The sequence below is a fragment of the Bombyx mandarina genome, chromosome 05, assembly GCF_030267445.1.
Source record: "Bombyx mandarina strain Sakado chromosome 05, ASM3026744v2".
Taxonomy (NCBI): domain Eukaryota; kingdom Metazoa; phylum Arthropoda; class Insecta; order Lepidoptera; family Bombycidae; genus Bombyx; species Bombyx mandarina.
The window spans coordinates 7,282,560-7,300,683 of record NC_143212.1 but is presented as its reverse complement, the minus strand read 5'-3'; the positions used below and the strand labels follow the sequence as shown (position 1 = coordinate 7,300,683).

The 18,124-nt window shown below is 37.3% G+C and overlaps 1 protein-coding gene across 1 annotated transcript in view; it reads left to right on the top strand.

Annotated features, from left to right (window-relative positions):
* Nucleotides 1-9,883: 9,883 nt before the first annotated feature.
* Nucleotides 9,884-18,124, top strand: part of LOC114251348 (lachesin) — a 66,416-nt gene continuing 58,175 nt past the window's right edge. The window contains exon 1 of the mRNA XM_028185572.2: nt 9,884-10,100. The gene's annotated coding sequence lies outside the window, so the exon portion shown is untranslated. The remainder of the gene's footprint in view (nt 10,101-18,124) is intronic.

Sequence of the window (18,124 nt, the reverse complement as noted above, 5' to 3'; positions counted from 1 at the left end):
TAAGGGGCTTCACTACCTTCTCAAGAACGGTATCTTGATACACTTGTGCCGATGTTTTGATACCTTTTTCACAAAAGTATGGCTCAGTCACTCCTTCATAGCTAATACCCCACCAAACCATCACTGAAGTCGGATAGTGCCCACGTTGCACTCTATCGACTAATTGAGAAGCTTCCTAAGAGCTTTGAGCATAAATACGGTCATTTTGTTTGTTAAAATGTTGCTAATTGTAAAAATTTTCTCATCCGTAAACAACATTTTTCTACGACCTCCCTTTGCGTACCGCTTCAGTAGTAGTTTTGATTTTACCACCCTATTCTCTTTTAAATTATCAGCTAAGAAATGACCAGTACGTCTCTTATAGGCTGCAAGTCCTAAGTCATCTTTTAAAATACGCAACATGGTTCTAGGTGCTATCTTCATCTCCCGAGATAAAATCTTTTGCTTTCGGACAGGATTTCTTCGAACTCTTTCCCTTACTGCTTTGACCACCTTTTTCGTACGAACACTACGTGGACGGCCAGATCTTTTTCTGTCACAAACAGAGGAGGTCTCATTGCACCTATTAATAGCCCGGTACACAAACATTTTACTAATACCAAGCGTATGGAGAGTTTTAAAAATTGCATTTGGCTCCATACCTACTTTGTGTAATCACAGCGATTCGGTTCTCTTTATCACCCCACTCCATTTTAATATCGCAAAATATTGTACAATGTATTGGCACCAAAATGAGAAATCATATAAAAATGACAGATCCAAATTCAAATGTAATGTTTTGTTTATTTTTAATTGTAACAATATTTATGGCCAGACTAAGTATATACCACAGTAGGTGGGAAATGTACATGGGCAGCTCAAACCGTGTCCGAACCTTGAGTGAAATTTTTGTAAAAATAATTAAGGCACACTAAAGTAGTACCTATCTCAAAGAACTATTTTGACTGCTGTTGCCCAAATAAATGGGTTAATGAGCGGGAAAATGACGTCATCCATCTTAGTTGGATTCCCCTTAGCATTCCCGTGCCACGGCGAGCGCGTTCAAATTCACTTCATTAATGTTTTAGTACATTTATTTTATTGCATGTAACTTGAAAAACCAGATAAGCTATGAAATAATGAATTCAAAACTTTTTGTTTGTTGTAACTATACAAAGTATTCCAAATGCTCAATAAATAATAAATAAATAAATATTTTACTAACAATCACGCCACGTTAACTGGTCCCGTGATAAGTTCGTAAAGAGCTTGTGTTACAGGTACCAGATAACGGAAATAAATGTAAGATTTTTATTATACACATACATATATTTAATATACATCCATAACCCTGGAAAAGACATTTATATTTATCATACAAATATCTCCCCTTGGCGGGATTCGAACCCGCGACCCCCTTGTGTAGTGACCATGTCACTTACCACTACACCAGACGGCCGTTAATGCTCAATGCAGTTGAAATTTGATTTTGATTTGTTAAAATAAACTTTCAATTTTTTTTCTTTTATTTAAGAGCCCGCTGTAAATACAATGCTTTTTTCAGTTTCATTAATAGACAATACTAGAAGTTGGCTCGGTCTTCAGCAATTTAGCAGAGTATCATTTAATATGGTTTTATGATGTACTGGTCATACATAACCTTTAAATGTTATATAAATAATCAGCTAAGGTCATCATCATCATTCAGTAGTCATCATCAGCCTTTATCGAATTAATTTATTAGCAGGATCGCTATCTTGAATTCGACGGTTTCCTGAAATAGGTCTAAGAATCGATCAGCGATCGAAATAGATACCGTTCATTTAACCGCACAAACGTCGGACAGTTAAGTAGTTCCGTTCAATATTTCTAGGATTCTAGAATTGTATTTCGTGAAAACTACATGATATCCGCCCAAACTAACGAACACGGAATTATGTTTTACAGGTAAAGCCCGAATGCTGCGTACCGTAATCGGACATATTACTTTCACGAGCAATCATGCATTCTAATTTCAAGGGTGGGATAACTGTTTTACATTACAATTGATTGATTTCCATCTCGTGTCAAACTTAATACCTTGCAGGCCGTGAGCTCGTTCATCAACTTAGTAAATAAATAAAAAACTTATATTCTATATCTAGATAAATCTAACTGTTCTAGTCTATCTATAAAAGACTGTACCTATTTGAAAAGTGAAATGGTTTCATTATAGCTAAATAACTAATATTACCTTTTTTTATTGCTTATATGGGTGGACGAGCTCACAGCCAACCTGGTGTTAAATATACATCTACAACGTAAATGCGCCACCCACCTTGAGATATAAGTTCTAAGGTATCAGTATTGTTACAACGGCTGCCCCACCCTTCAAACCGAAACGCATTACTGCTTCACGGCAGAAATAGGCAGGGCGGTGGTACCTACCCGTACGGACTCACGAGAGGTCCTACCACCAGTAATTACGCAAATTATAATTTTGCGGGTTTGATTTTTATTACACGATGTTATCCCTTCACCGTGAAAGGTAATCTTGAACATTTGTTGAGTACGTATTTCATTAGAAAAATTGGTACCCGCCTGGGATTTGAACACCATTGCATCGCTAGATACGAATGCACTGGACGTCTTCTTTAATATCAGATGGATTGCAAGCTAGTGTGAATTAAGAATTTTTTTTTTATGTAAAATGGCGCAAAATCGAAATAAGTTTTTAAAATAATATACATGTTCCAAATTCAAAATAATAAAAAAGTTGAAAAAAATTAAAGGTACATTTGGCAATATTTATGGCCAGACTAGATACAACTTTAATAAATTGACCAGTGATATTTCAATCGAGAATTCAGCGGTATTATTCCAATAACGTTCTTGGCAGTTATCAGAGAATACCCATCCGTCCGTTAGTGACAGTATTGCATCCAAACATCTCGGCGTAGGCTGTTATCCCGAACATTCTGTCGCCGCCGCTCCGTTATCTGCGACCCCAAGCGGACGCAAGCCCTCTTTATTTTGCATTGTCTCGCTATATTACTTTCGAGAATGTAACAAAACTATTTACATGAGATGAAGTGTTTGAATTTCACAGAACACTGCCGCCAAGTAACATTGTGGATTTTACTTTCGTACATTTCGCATTTTTTTTTAAATCTTTTATATTATTATTATTAAAGCTTTTGGAACGAAGTTCCTTATAGGACGATGCGGAGGGGTACCCTAACCGGGAAAAAACGTCCGTAACGTAAGATTTTTATTAGTAATGCACACAGTGTACGACTTAACTTTGTAAGAACGTACAAAAATAACATATTTTTTTATCATTCATTGACCACGATCTCAGAGCGTTCGTTTGCGCAATGCACTAACACACAATAAGTTCGCACGCTACCGACCGTTTAATGACCGTGGGTTGCTGCGAAACGTCCAGTTCTATTTTCCTTTATGCCTCGAATAGAACTTAAAATTAATATTTTTATAATAAGGAACTTCGTTCCTATCCGGTGTCCCACGACACCGCACATCTTTTTTTTTAAATTTACTTTAACTATTGTAATAATGACAGTCGGTGTATTTATATTAAGCTATATGTTTACTAGGCTATAATTAAGTGAAAGGAAAAGAATGGCGTACCTAGTGATGATCACTGAGAAATCTGGGTTAGTGGTTCAATAGTCCGCATTGAAAGATAATGCTCGACGGACGATTCCATCACGGTCTATGCCCGATATCGCTAATCCGATTTCAAGTCGTACGCCCGTCCGCTCGGAACATCCGTACAAAGAACTTCCATTAACTGACAAAAAGCCCTTGAAACCCGTTTTACCTTAACGCCTTTCGCTGGTCACGTTACATCTCACCTGGTAACAATAAAGCTTATCCATTCCCGATTCAGTAAATAAACATTTACAAATTACATATACCATGATTTAAAAACAAAAAAACTCATAAAAAATAAATTACACTGTACATTACTTACTGGTAGGTACCTCTTGTGAGTCAGCGCGGGTAGGTACCATCACCCTGCCTATTTCTGCCGTGAAGCAGTAATGCGTTTCGGTTTGAAGGGTGGGGCAGCCGCTGTAACTACACTTGAGACCATAGAACTTATATCTCAAGGTGGGTGGTGCGTTTACGTTGTAAATGTCTATGGGCTTCAGTAGCCACTTAACACCAAGTGAGCTGTGAGCTCGTCCACCCGTCTAAGCAATAAAAAAAAACATAAAACTTGTTAAATCATTTCAATCGATGAACTTAAAATAAAAATTGAAAACATTACACAGCTTTCGTTTATCTAAAAGAAACAAATTAATAAGGTTCAGACGCAATCTTGCGGAAGGAAATTTTAATAAAGCTTCATGATAAATTGACTCGATAAAAGTTCATGAAGTTATAATTGTTGGAGTTTAAAGTTAACTTAAAAAAATGAACGATCAGAAATTGAAGTCATTTTATATGGGCTACTATCATTGTACTGAGCAAGCGGCTGCCGTTCCGAGATTTTGGGATAATATGGATAATCCACGCCGTTCGAAATGAAGCTACCGAGATCCTTTGCTGTTCAGCCAACTCGAAAATTATTTATTCATTGCCTCGTTTATGACTACGATTATGCTGTTTCGTTAATAACATAATACCGATATTGTTTACAAGAATCTCACAAGTCTACAAGCGGAAGAGAATGAACGTGATTGACTTCGCTGTAACAAACCCGATTATAGACAAGTCGTAGGTACCCAAATCAATAACTTTATCTTTAAATATATATATTTTTTGTTGCTTAGATAGGTGGACGAGCTCACAGCCCATATGGTGTTAAGTGGTTACTGGAACCCATAGACATCTACAACCATCCACTTCGAAGGTCTCAAGTATAGTTACAACGGCTGCCCCACCCTTCGAACCGCAACGCATTACTGCTTCACGGCGGTAATAGGCGGGGTGGTGGTACCTACCCGTGCGGACTCACAAGAGGCCCTACCACCACTGAAAATATTTGTAGATGCAAACGAATACTCACCTTTATTTGAACACTACACGATTTGTAAAGATTGAGGTTATTACAGTTACAGAAGATCCTTTAAAATTAGTAAGAGCTTCGATTGACTCACATGCGAGATACTTATTGTGTTGAAAAGTACTTGAGAACTCGAAGCATGACATCATACAGTCTTATTTCGAACTCATAATGATAAGTGGACAAACGCAAACGGATCGAACCGCAGCCTTCTGTCATGAACAAAACCAATAATATTGAACTCTTACAAGTACCGATTCACAATATCCACTTATTATATTCTTTTTGTACTTTTCTTTGGATCTGAACATTTATTACTGTCTTATTGCTTGTGGAGTGCTTGGGGCAGCAGAGTCAACAAGAGGTTATTATGTTGAGACTGGCGAAAAATGAACGAGAAAAGATTTTTGCATTTCGTCCTTGTGCTACAGAGCGTTTTAAAGACCTTCGAGCACTGAACGTCTGAAATAAAAGTTGCAATTTTGACGATTGTTCTCAGTTTTAGTAACGGGAAAAACTCCTATTAAGCCTTTCGTTATAGTTTTAACTCGGATTGTTAGTTTAATAGTTGTATTCGGTAATAGCATCTGAATATTACGTCAATATTAACGGTGCAAAGTTTAAGCTACCACAAACTTTGTTGATTTAAATTGGTAAACAAATCAATATATCAACAGCATTCCATTCGTAATAAATTGTTTGCGGCATCATTATTGAATAAATTTATTGAAAATAAGAAATAAACATGTAATGTAAAAATCAATTGCTTATTTTTAGAATAAACATAATTCATTGATTCTTTCATTCGGTAATCATATTTTGCTTGGAAATTTTCATGTATGCCAGTACTACCGGGATCGTCCTATCCCCTGACAGGAGCATGGAACGAACCTTGGAGCGAACCCCTCTGTCCGGGCATGAAACTCCCTGCCACACAGGGCAGGAGTGAAATGTTGCTGGGATGAGCTAATTGGGGGATGGGGGATGTGAGATACGTGCACCGGTTACTTAAGGGGGAGTGATCCACCCACGGCTGTGGTGGGAAGGATGGATCATCTGAGAGGGGCACCCCAACAAAGTGGGGGAAGCGACGAGCGGGTATAGCTCAGTCCCACGGATCACTCGTAATGAGCGCTCCCATTTCACTCCGGTTAAACCGACTATTGCACCTTAGCAGGGGGTCATCAGGGGACCATCAGGTGGTCTTTTTTTTATTATTACTTAGATGGGTGGACGACCTCACAGAGTACCTGGTGTTAAGTGGTTACTGGAGCCCATAGACATCTACACCGTAAATGCGCCACTCACCTTGAGATATAAGTTCTTAGGTCTCAAGTATAGTTACAACAGCTGCTCCACCCTTCAAACCGAAACGCATTACTGCTTCACGGCAGAAATAGGCAGGGTGGTGGTACCTACCCGTGCGGACTCCCAACAGGTCCTACCACCAGTAAAAGTGTTGTCCACCAGTTGTAGAGGTACTCGTAGGGTCTACCGTCAGGCAGCTCATACCTAGCACGAGCTAGCCTCCGGTTAAACTCCTCGAGCGACTCCACTGCCACATCCCAATATACAAGTGAATGAACGACTATTTGCTGTTCAACTTTATACATGTACTAACGCACTAGAGTTGCAAACTACATTCGTAAACCAACTCTAAGTCGTTATTCGACATTGAAGTGAGAAGCGAGCGAGCGCACGTGGTTATTCCGCGAAAACCAATAAACGGTAAAGAGATACTAGTTATTTGCTGGCTTTAAACGTATTGTGCAAAGAGAATCCTCGGCCTTATTCCATAATGCGTATAAAGGTACATTTGGTGTGGATTTATGAAGGAGGCCCCGCTTGGTTTATGATGACAATGCGACCGCCGCGCGCCCCCGACACCACCTCATTTCCTCTCTGTAAGTTATAAAAACATATTGAAAATGAGATTCGCGCTGGAAGACCTAGCAAATGTTATCTTGTTTTGTGATTTGCTTGTTTTTTATGTACGGCCCGGATAAATGTAGATGTATTTTTGACGGAGATCTTCACAATTCAGAGCCCTTCGTGATAGGTTTGATCATATGATGCTGTATGTTGAAGTATTTTTATTAAACCAATATACGATTAACATTGGTGTGATGAGTAATAAAATAATGGTAGTAATAACGGCCGTCTGGTGTAGTGGTAAGTGACATAGTCACTACACAAGGGGGATGCGGGTTCGAATTCCGCCAAGGGAAAATATTTGTATGATAAATATAAATGTTTTTTCCAGGGTTATGGATGTATATTAAATATATGTATGTGTATAATAAAAATCTTACATTTATTTCCGTTATCTGGTACCTGTAACACAAGTTCTTTACGAACTTATCACGGGACCTGTTAACGTTGTTAATAATAAATAATAATAATAATAATAATAAAAATAAAATTTCAAATTCAAAATTAATAATAAAAAATAGTTGGTAGCCAGCACCCTTTTCAAATGCTAAATATAATTTACACTTATACCAATTGTTGTAATTTGTATTTGTGCGATTTTTATTTGCTGGGCCCAAGATGGGATTTTCTCCTATGTTTTCCCCTGTGTCAAGTAGGGATTGTGTAATTGGAAACAAATTTACATAATTTAAACAAAAACAATACATAAAAATGTGTACAAAAATACTAACTCTGACCGAGAGTCGAACTCAACTTGCAAAGTACATCACGACCTAAAAGTTGGTTTTAAATCGACTATATTTTACACATCACATATCTGGCCTTGCGTGGAGTACTGCTCCTCTGGGCTCCCAAATACCGGCTACTTTCACTTTAATCCTACAGAAGCGGGCAATTCTGTTAATAACCTCACGGATCCTTTGGGCCTTCGGGAATTACGAGGGACTTCGGTTCTCTCTGCATTTTGTACCGCATGTTCCATGAGAAGTGCTCTGACGATTTTCCATGAGTTCCATGAGAAGATAATTCAATCATCTTATCATCACACCTCTCGCCACCGCACTATCCGGTCCGGAGCTTAATCATTCTATTTGGAGCCGTTATTTCATCGACAGTGCGTTTTCAGACACTTTTTTTTGCCACGTACCACCCGGTTCTGATATGCAATCCCCTCCACGGTATTTCCCTAGCGCTATGACATTAGGATCTAGGTTAGCATATTAGCTTCAAACTAGGTTCAATGTAAGTCCTCAACAGTAGACATCGCCTTTTTTTTTAATGCCCTTGTAGGCAGACGTCGACGACGACATGTGGGCCGTAGGCTACTTGTAAAGGCTATTTAAAAAAATGTGACCAAACTTATTTGGAATAGGAATCCTTAGATCCAGTAAGATGAACTTCACACATGCACATGTTAAATGAGATTTCTTAATTCAAGTCATTCGATGTTGGACCACAGTAAATATGTTTTGATAAACAAAAGATGCACATGAGCTGAAAACAAAGATAACATATATTAACCTAAGACTGTGTTCTTAATTAATTAAGTTTTTAATTCAATGTGAATTTAATTTCATTGTAATATTCAATGTGAATTCAAAAATTATTATAAATCAAACCACCTGCGCTGCACATTTTATTTTACTATACACTATCCCATGGTAGGGCCTTTATATGCCCGATACGCGCTCATACCCTTCAAACTAGAACCAACGACTGGTTTTCGGCAGAAATAAACAAAACAGAGTCTACAAATTAATAAACTCTGAATTTCATACAAATGTACATAATATAGTGTTATTTATTGATTGTGAAAGTCACGCGGGAACTATATATTGCATGTGTTTGTTGAGAAAATAAAATAGTACCTGTTCCTTGAACCCTCTAGCGACACTCAAGATGTGTGCACACTACACTTTAGTCATTTCGCGTCAATGCTTGTACGATGGTTTCATTCTAGCCCACTCTTATCTGTTTAATACAAGAAAATATGCAAGTTTTTTAGCAATGCTACTGAAATCCAACAGCAGTCCGGAGCTTACCGTCAACCTGTGCTTTCATACACACACATACATATTATATCTGCTCCTCCATTATCGTACACGAATTTCATGGCTCAAATTCAGGAAAAGTTTTAGAGCTTATTGTCTGAGTAATAATTAAATTTAATTATTAAAGCAGAAACGTGAAAATGTCGTATAATTTAGTTAACAAGTTTGTTACTCGCGTTACTTGGCATTTAGCAAGCTCGCTTACGGCGCTCGGATCTAATTACGTCTAACATATAGGTGAAGGGAACTTATGTAATTTTAACATTTTCACAAAATGGTATCACGTTTGTACGCTATTATACTTACGGCGTGCTCTACGCAGAATTCGGGACAAAAACTGAATAACACATTTGTATATATTGATTTTTGTTTACTTGGAAACCTGGAATTTAAACAGCACCTGGTGGTATAATCTCATTCGAGCATCCCCACATTTCTTATTTCTCTCATGAACAAATTAAGTATACCGATCTGAAGTGTAGCTGTTAATGTAAGTTAATAAATATCTCATATCTAAAGCAACATGAATGCATGCTGCTTTAGTTTAGCTTTAGAAGCAACTTGGTATTCGTTCAAAGCCAGGTGGACCGAGACAGTTCTAAGCCATTAAAATTAAAAATTTGTCATAAATAAATACATTATTTAGTAGAACAAACAGTCGTTCCTTTAATTAATCTTCACGATTCAAATATTGTACTTACGATTTGATCAAACCGTAGGGTATATATTTTTTCCGGTAATTAAGTTAATCTATTTCCGAACCCGGCACTAAGCACTATGACGAGTTTTAAAAGAGCGAACGGAAGACTAAGCTCTTGTTTCGCCGGTTATTCGTGTGAGGGCACACAAGTTGTTGTCTGTCGAGGACCACCACTATGTACAAAGATTGTCTTGTCAAGAGCAGCCGAGCTCGGTGGTTCAGTGCGACTCACTCCGTGCTACGCGCCGGACGCTACGCCATTCGTTCGAAGACGCGTAGCGCCGTAGCTCGCGCACCCGCTACGTTACTTGTACAAAAACTTTACTAGTAAAAATTTGACTAGAATTTAATGTTTTTAGTTGTGTTTTTAAATAATCAAATGATTTGATATTTTTAGAAGTGGATAATTTAAAAAAAGAAAATTGTAAGTATTGAGTTTAATAATAATTATTCTGTTTAACCACCATCAATCATGCTAAAATAATACATTATTAAAAACTTTAATTACATAATTAATACCAAGATACAAAAATGTCAATGCAAACAGTCATAAGTTAATGTTGTATTTTTTATTACAAAAATGAGCATCTCATTTAATTTCAAATATTTATGTTTCTGTTTTGCAAACATTACATTTAATCGGGAGACGGTAAAGTTTGAATCATCGTAACAAAGAAATGAACGACAATGATGTTACTCGTACAGAATCTCTCAATTTATATCGACATCCCTTGTTTGTATCTTTGAAATCGCTTTACCTTAGCAGCTCAGATGAAAGGAAAAAATAATTAGCTACATTAATAAAACCGCTTTGTAGTCAAAATAATAGCCCCTTGTTTTAAAGAAAGAGAATTTTAAATGCAATGGATCGTAGTTGTGTGTACTTTGAACGAAAGTAGATTTTTAATGAGTAACTTAATCAAATGGCTCTTCTTAATGTATTTGGCGTCCTAATGAGAAAATTCAAAATCGAAAGTCTGAATATTTTTGTAGATATATAAATTAAAATAAATTAAAATTTATTAAGGAAATCTCGATTAAAACCATAAATGTTCACATTCTCAATATAAATAAATTCTGATATGAAATTTAAACTGAAAATGGTACATTTTACTGTAAAAATATTTCCAAAATTTTCATAATTGAAGTTTCATTGTGAGAATACGTAATACGTGCGTATCTCATATTAAGTGAAAGGAACTCGCAGGTGAACGATAATCGACCATTAATATTAATCAGTTGCAAGGTACAGTTTAAAAATGAAAATGAAAAAATATGAATGAAAAAGAAAAAAATATTTATTGCTTCAACTTATAAATTAAACATACAGGGTTTGGAATCTCCTTTTAAGCAAAATACATGCTTGTTTAGGAAATACCGTTTAATTATTGAAATACAGTTAGTTATAAATCAGCGCCGAATTTGTTGAGTATGATACGAAAACGAAATCTTGTCGACTTCAGTTTTCAAGGTGGACTGACTAACGCTCGTTCTATGAGTGATATCTACAGGTTCCGATAACTATTATAAAGTGTAGATAAATGTGCTTAATGGCGCATATTTATTTAATTATTAATCTGTATCAGTTAAGCTAGGTGTAAAAAACACTTAAAAGTTTGAAATTTACGGGAAATTATTTTGGAACGAAGTTCCTTATGGGACGATGCGGAGGGGTACCCTAAACGGAAAAAAACATCCGTAACGTAAGATTTTTTTAGTAATGCACACAGTGTACGACTTAACTTTGTAATAACGTACAAAAAATAACATATTTTGTTATCATTCATTGACCACGATTTCAGAGCATACACACACTAATACTTATGCAAACAACCGTGAATGAAGTTTTCCACAATAAGTTCGCACGTTACTGAATATCCGTGGGTTGTTGCGAAACCTCCAGTTTTATTTTCTTTATACCTCGAATAGAACTTAACATTAATATTTTTATAATAAGAAACTTCGTTCCTATCCGGTGTCCCACGACACCACACATATTTTTTTACCAACTTAGCTTCCAGCAATACAGAATTCGACTTAGGAACGGTTTTTTTTATTGGAACTGCAAATGTCAGGGGCGTAATAACATAATGCCGTTTCGATTTTCTCAGTGGAAACTCCTTCTAAAATTAGAGACTCGTAGTTCTCATACATATTACCCTACACGCTTAAAATTTAGATTTCAACTAAGACTTCAACCCAAGACTAAAGCATTCGTACTGTTATTAAGTACTATTATTACTACTTATCATTTGGTCGATCTTAAGTCATATTAATAAATAAACAAAAACGTTTTTGAGCAACAGCCATCCCCGAAATATAGAGAACCATTAAAAGCGTAAAAAGAGCTATCAGGATGTTTATGATTTCAACTTTCTACGCGTCCAATTTATTATGCAGTAATAAGTTCTAAGATGAGAGTTCTTTAAATATTTATCTAAATAAGAATAGCCTAAAGCTTCAAAGAAAAAATAATCTAAATCTGAATATTTTATGGATATTGCGAGACAAGAGCGATTTTTGTAATTAGTATAAATATATGCACATACACACACTCACGCATATATATATATATATATGCGTGTGTGTGTATGTATATGTATATATTGGACTTCACTCAACGACTCAAAACTCAAAAAATTCGTACCGTGATTTTTTTTCGAACATATAGAGCAAATAGTCTAATTTTAATATAAATGAATTAAAACGCATGCCCAACAGTTATTAGTCTATTCAATTCAATTTCTTTGAGTTCATTTGAACAAAGTGTTTTCTTTGAAATACTCAGAGTTGAAATTAAATTACTTTATCCACCCGTCACGGATAAAATATTTATCCCGCTCACGAAATAATTCAAATTCTAATTTCTGAACGTTATCCTGTTTTAATAAAAGCGTATTAATTGTACGGCTCATTTACGAAATAAACAGCAATACGAAATGACACGATAAAATTAGTTTTTGAAGTTTTAATTAAGTACATGACCTTTTTTTTTTTTTTTTTTATTGCCTTTGTAGGCAGACGGGCATACGGCCCACCGTTACGTCAGAAATGACGTAATCGCCCGGGATCTAGATGTGGAGTCGCTCGAGGAGTTCATCCGGAGGCTAGCTCGTAATATGTACGAGCGGGCTGACGGTGGACCCCACGAGCATCTCCACAATATAGCTCCCTTGCACGCCAGACCACCTGATGGTCAGGCGCTACCAAGGGAGCTACTGGAACCCCCGGCTATGGTAAGATAGTCGGCTTAACCGGAGTGATATGGGAGTGCTCATAATGAGTGCCCCCATGGGACTGAGCTGTCCACACTCCTCATTTCCCCCCACACTGTTGGGGTGCCCCCCTATGGGGACCCATTTCTACCACCCGTTTGGGTGAACCACTCCCCCTTAAGGGGAGTGATTTACATCGGTCCCTCCCCGCGACGGTCTTCCCCTTCTGGGGAGCCCCTAGCGGGTGAGCGCCAAACCAGTGCCGCGGCTCCCCCTCTGACTTGTAGAGGTGGGGCAGCGGCATGGGGCCGGTGGCGGGCCCCACGGTTGCTGACTGTTGGCCCTGTATTGTATATAGTAGTTGTAATTAGGTTAGTTAGTTTAGTAGTTTTGTAGTTAGTAGTAGAAAAAAAAAAAAAAAAAAAAAAAAAAAAAAAAAAAAAAAAAAAAAAAAAAAAAAAAAAAAAAAAAAAAAACCGTAGGAAGCAGACGACAGCAGCCGGCGCCGGGGAGACTCCTCCACGGGCATCACTCCAACCATGACAAGCCCATCGTATTATATATAAGTATTTATTATTTTGTCGATGCTATGCAACCGTATACGCGCTGCGAACAGTCCTTCCCCGTCTCGTCCTGCATTTATACCACCCCTGCCCTATGTGGCAGGGAGCTCCGTCCCGGGTAGTGGGGTTTGCCCCGAGGCCCGTTCCATGCCCCCGTGAGGGGGTATGACGACCCTTCTTCTCTCTTCTCATACGGCCCACCTGATGGTGAGTGGTTACCGTCGCCCATGGACTTCAGCAATGCCAGGGGCAGAGCCAAGCCGCTGCCTACCAATACCTTGCTCATGTCCTTTCATTACTATACTGTACTCTCTTTAACCCCCATACCCCTACATATCTCAAAGAACGTTTCGAGTTCCTAGGTGATACGCATACTTTTTCTCTGAGATCATCAGATAACCTGAGACTGAAAATGCCGGTGCATTCATCATCATTCTTTGACAATTCATTCACCGTCCAGGCGGTTCGATTGTGGAATGCTCTGCCGGATGCAGTGAGAAGTGCTCCAACTTTAAACTGTTTTAAAAGAATGTTGAAGGAACACTACTTATCTGCTTAGTGCTGTTTGTTGCATCATTATCATTTATAATTTCCATACTGTTGATTTATTATGTGTGTGTAAGTATATTAGTATGTATTGTATGTAAGTATGTATATTGGTATATATTATATTATGTAAACGGTATATATCTGTTTATATGTATATATTTTCTATAATAATGTATTGTATATGGTACACCGCAACATACCTGCTATATTTTTTATATTTTACAGAAATTCTGTAAATTAAACGGTTGACTGGAAGAGATCGCTTTTAGCGATAAGACCGCCTATTGTACATATGTGCTTTTTGACTGTTTTTTTTAAATGTAAATTGTGTTGGTGTGCAATAAAGTGTATTCTCTCTCTCTCTCTCTTGCTTACATTAATGATACGTTTTAAATTGATTTGTTCAAAAGTAAGCTATAGCTATACGTAGGCTTAGCAAGCTATGACAGCTATTTTCACTAAAAGTAACAATTAAATATCGACTTTCTTTTTTCACTGGATTAAAGAAACCGATCACATATTTTAAATTTAACATTTTTCTTATTATTGACAAACACAATACACACACACACAAATAAAATGTTTTGATAAAAAAAAAATGATTTTTTTTATCAAAACATTATTATTATTATTAACAGTAATTTGCACTTAAACAACAAAGTTTATATTCGTTTTCGTATACACATCACTCACTGAGAATCGCCCTCGAAAACTGGTCGGATGGAATAACTATCGGAGGTCGGAAGATTTCAAATCTTCGTTATGCAGACGACATCACTTTAGTCGCGTCAGGTGTTAGCCAGATGGAAGAGCTACTCGGTAGAGTGGAACGCGTCAGTCTTGATTTCGAACTTAAAATTAACCGCAACAAAACAAGTGTCATGATTGTCGACCGTGCTAATAATAACTCGCCAGAGGTCACAAAAATTGCGAACTGCGATGTCGTACAGTCATACATTTACTTAGGTGCACTGATATCGAACACTGGCGGGTGCGTTGATGAAATCAAGCGGCGTATGGCTGTTTCGAGGTCAGCCATGGACAGGCTGAAGAAAATATGGGGGAATCGAAATATCACTAAAGCCACTAAAATCAGACTTGTAAAAGCGCTGGTCTTCCCCATTTTTCTTTATGCTGCTGAGACCTGGACATTGAAAGAAAGTGAGAAAAAGAGGATAGATGCTCTCGAAATGTGGTGCTGGAGAAGAATGCTGCAAATATCGTGGACAGAGTTCAGAACGAATCAGTCAATTCTACAGGAACTCGGCATCAAGCAGCGACTATCCTCCATCGTTCAAGGTCGCATTCTCACTTTCTTCGGGCATGTGTCGCGGCGAGGTGACGACTCAGTTGAGCGCCTTGTGGTGCAGGGCATGATAGAGGGTACAAGACCGCGCGGCAGATCACCGTTACGATGGACCGACCAAATAAAGGCAGCTCTAAACGGTCCCGTTAACGAGTGCACAAGAAGGGCTGCGGTACGCGAGGAATGGCGACGTCTGGTGAAGCGCACCACCAACCCAAGTGATGACCACAACCACTCTGCCAAGAGTGCATACGACTGAGAAGAGAAGAAGAATACACATCACTCACATATGTTCCAAAAAATGGCGTAGACAGTAGGATAGACTTATAACATATTTTTGGCTAAGGAATCATGAGTAATGTAAGATAAAGCCATTTTATTTGTCCATGACCACAGGCCAAAAATTATAAATACTCAACGATTAGACATTCTACGTCAAATTTAATTGTCTGTGTCTTCAAGCGTTCATGTAGGTTTATCTTTTTTTATTTTTTTATTGCTTAGATGGGTGGACGAGCTCACAGCCCACCTGGTGTTAAGTGGTTACTGGAGCCCATAGACATTTACAACGCAAATGTGCCACCCACCTTTAGATATGAGTTCTAAGGTCTCAAATATAGTTACAACGGTTGACCCACCCTTCAAACCGAAACGCATACTGCTTTACGGCAGAAACAGGCAGAGTGGTGGTACCTACCCACGCGGACTCGCAAGAGGTCCTACCACCAGTAATTACGCAAATTATAATTTTGCAGGTTTGATTTTTATTACACGATGTTATTCCTTCACCGTGGAAGTCAATCGTGAACAATTGTTGAGTACGTATTTCATTAGAAAAATTGGTACCCGCCTGAGATTCGAACATCGGTGCATCGCCTCAACACGTATGCACCAGACGTCTTATCCATTAGGCCACGACGACTTAAATATAAAAATATGTCCTACTTTTAAATAACTCGCTAAAATTCGCTCGTCCCTCTCTTGAAACTTTAGATGAAATCCTAAAATCAGAATGCTTGCTATTAATAGCAGCCTAACATTACCTCGGCTTTTGATACAAAAGACTTGACTGACGTCAAATAAACAACAACTGGCAAACGGAAAAAAGTTTTTTTTGAACAGCACTCAACACTTAAAATTATATTGTACACTGGAAAACTCATTCTATTTTCTGATATTAGCTCTTCGTAGCAGATACTAAATAATATCCTATAAATAAAATCAATTCTGACAGGTCGCGGCACTAAAATTGAAACAAATATTTCATTGAAAAGCTCGGAAAGAATTTTAAACGAAATGACGTTTTTAAAGGAATACATATTATTATAAAGCTCATCTTTAAGGATATTTAAGTGTAAGTCTAACTTAGTTTTAATACTTTTTTTAATAATGTATTAGATATTTATTCATTGAAATATTTAGTAAGTTAGAGATTTATAAACCTCCTTATACAATTAATGTATAATAACATAAATAAATAAACAATTCAATAAAGTCAAAATTAATCTTGGTATTTGGTATCCGACATTATGATTTTGCTTGTAGTGTAATTAACTCTCTACTGCATTGTAATATTGGAAGATCTAATATTGTTGGCATCAACCTATGCAGGCATATCATACTATACGTCCTTCTACAAAACCCAACAATATTATAAGTTAGGTAGAAAACTAGCTAAAGAATAATACTGCTACAGACTCAATGGCTATAATTATTAAAAAAATTTAAACCTACATCGTACAGTGTAGCATTCGCACAGGTATGTGACACCATCCTGCTTATTTTTGTCGAAATAAATTTAATTAGTAATAAGTTAAATTTTGTGATCGAAAATAAAGACAATAATTTAATAATAGTGGGCAATAAACTCGTTTACCCATCTGGGCAATAAAACTAGTTGAGCCACCACAAAACGCAGTCATGCTGAGTGCCATTAACTATATCAATAAATTACTGATATGCTAATCATGAGTACTCATGAATACACTTCACGTTGCGCACTTACGAATTACGTACGTGCTCGGCTTCGAACCTGCAACCCCTTGCACGAAAGCGGCGCGTAATACTACCGGATTATAAGCATGTATTTTTTCAAGTGTAAATAGTAAGAACAAACACAACATAAAAACATTGCCACCGATAAACGAACAAGTCGTTGGACTTTTTGTTGATTAGTTGCTTGTAAGTTACTATTTGTTTGGAGTTTGTCGGGGTGTCCCCAAACTCCACCGTATTCATGCCTCCGTTGAGTAATTACTGCCCGATCAATCGCCACATGTTTATTTAATGGAACTTGTAACTCCCGTATTTGTAACCTCAATTTATATTCAGTGGCATTACCGTAATTACGAACAGACTAGCACGAAATCTTTTTATATTGTTGCCGTTTGTGGATAGAAATCGTTGTCGTTGTGCTTAATGTACCTGTTGATGAAACAATTTGATAGTAATCACACAATGTAGCGTCCATGATCTGTTTTGTGGGTGAGTGTTAATAGATCAGCAGAAACATTAAATTGAGATTTGTGTAAGCGTTGCAATATTTATTTAGATTTGAGATTTGTGCAACTACATAACATTAAATAGCATGTAAGCTAGTCCACGTTTCTATAACAATAAAAATCACTGGATTAGAGAGTCGAGGCGACAAATTGGATTTCTTTTGCAAACTCTGAGAATGCAAAGTTCAAAATCGTTAGACATGCGAATTCTATAATTCCTTTTGCGTCATTTTTTTTTTATTGCTTAGATGGGTGGAAGAGCTCACAGTCCACCTGGTGTTAAGTGGTGACTGGAGCCCATAGATAGCTACACC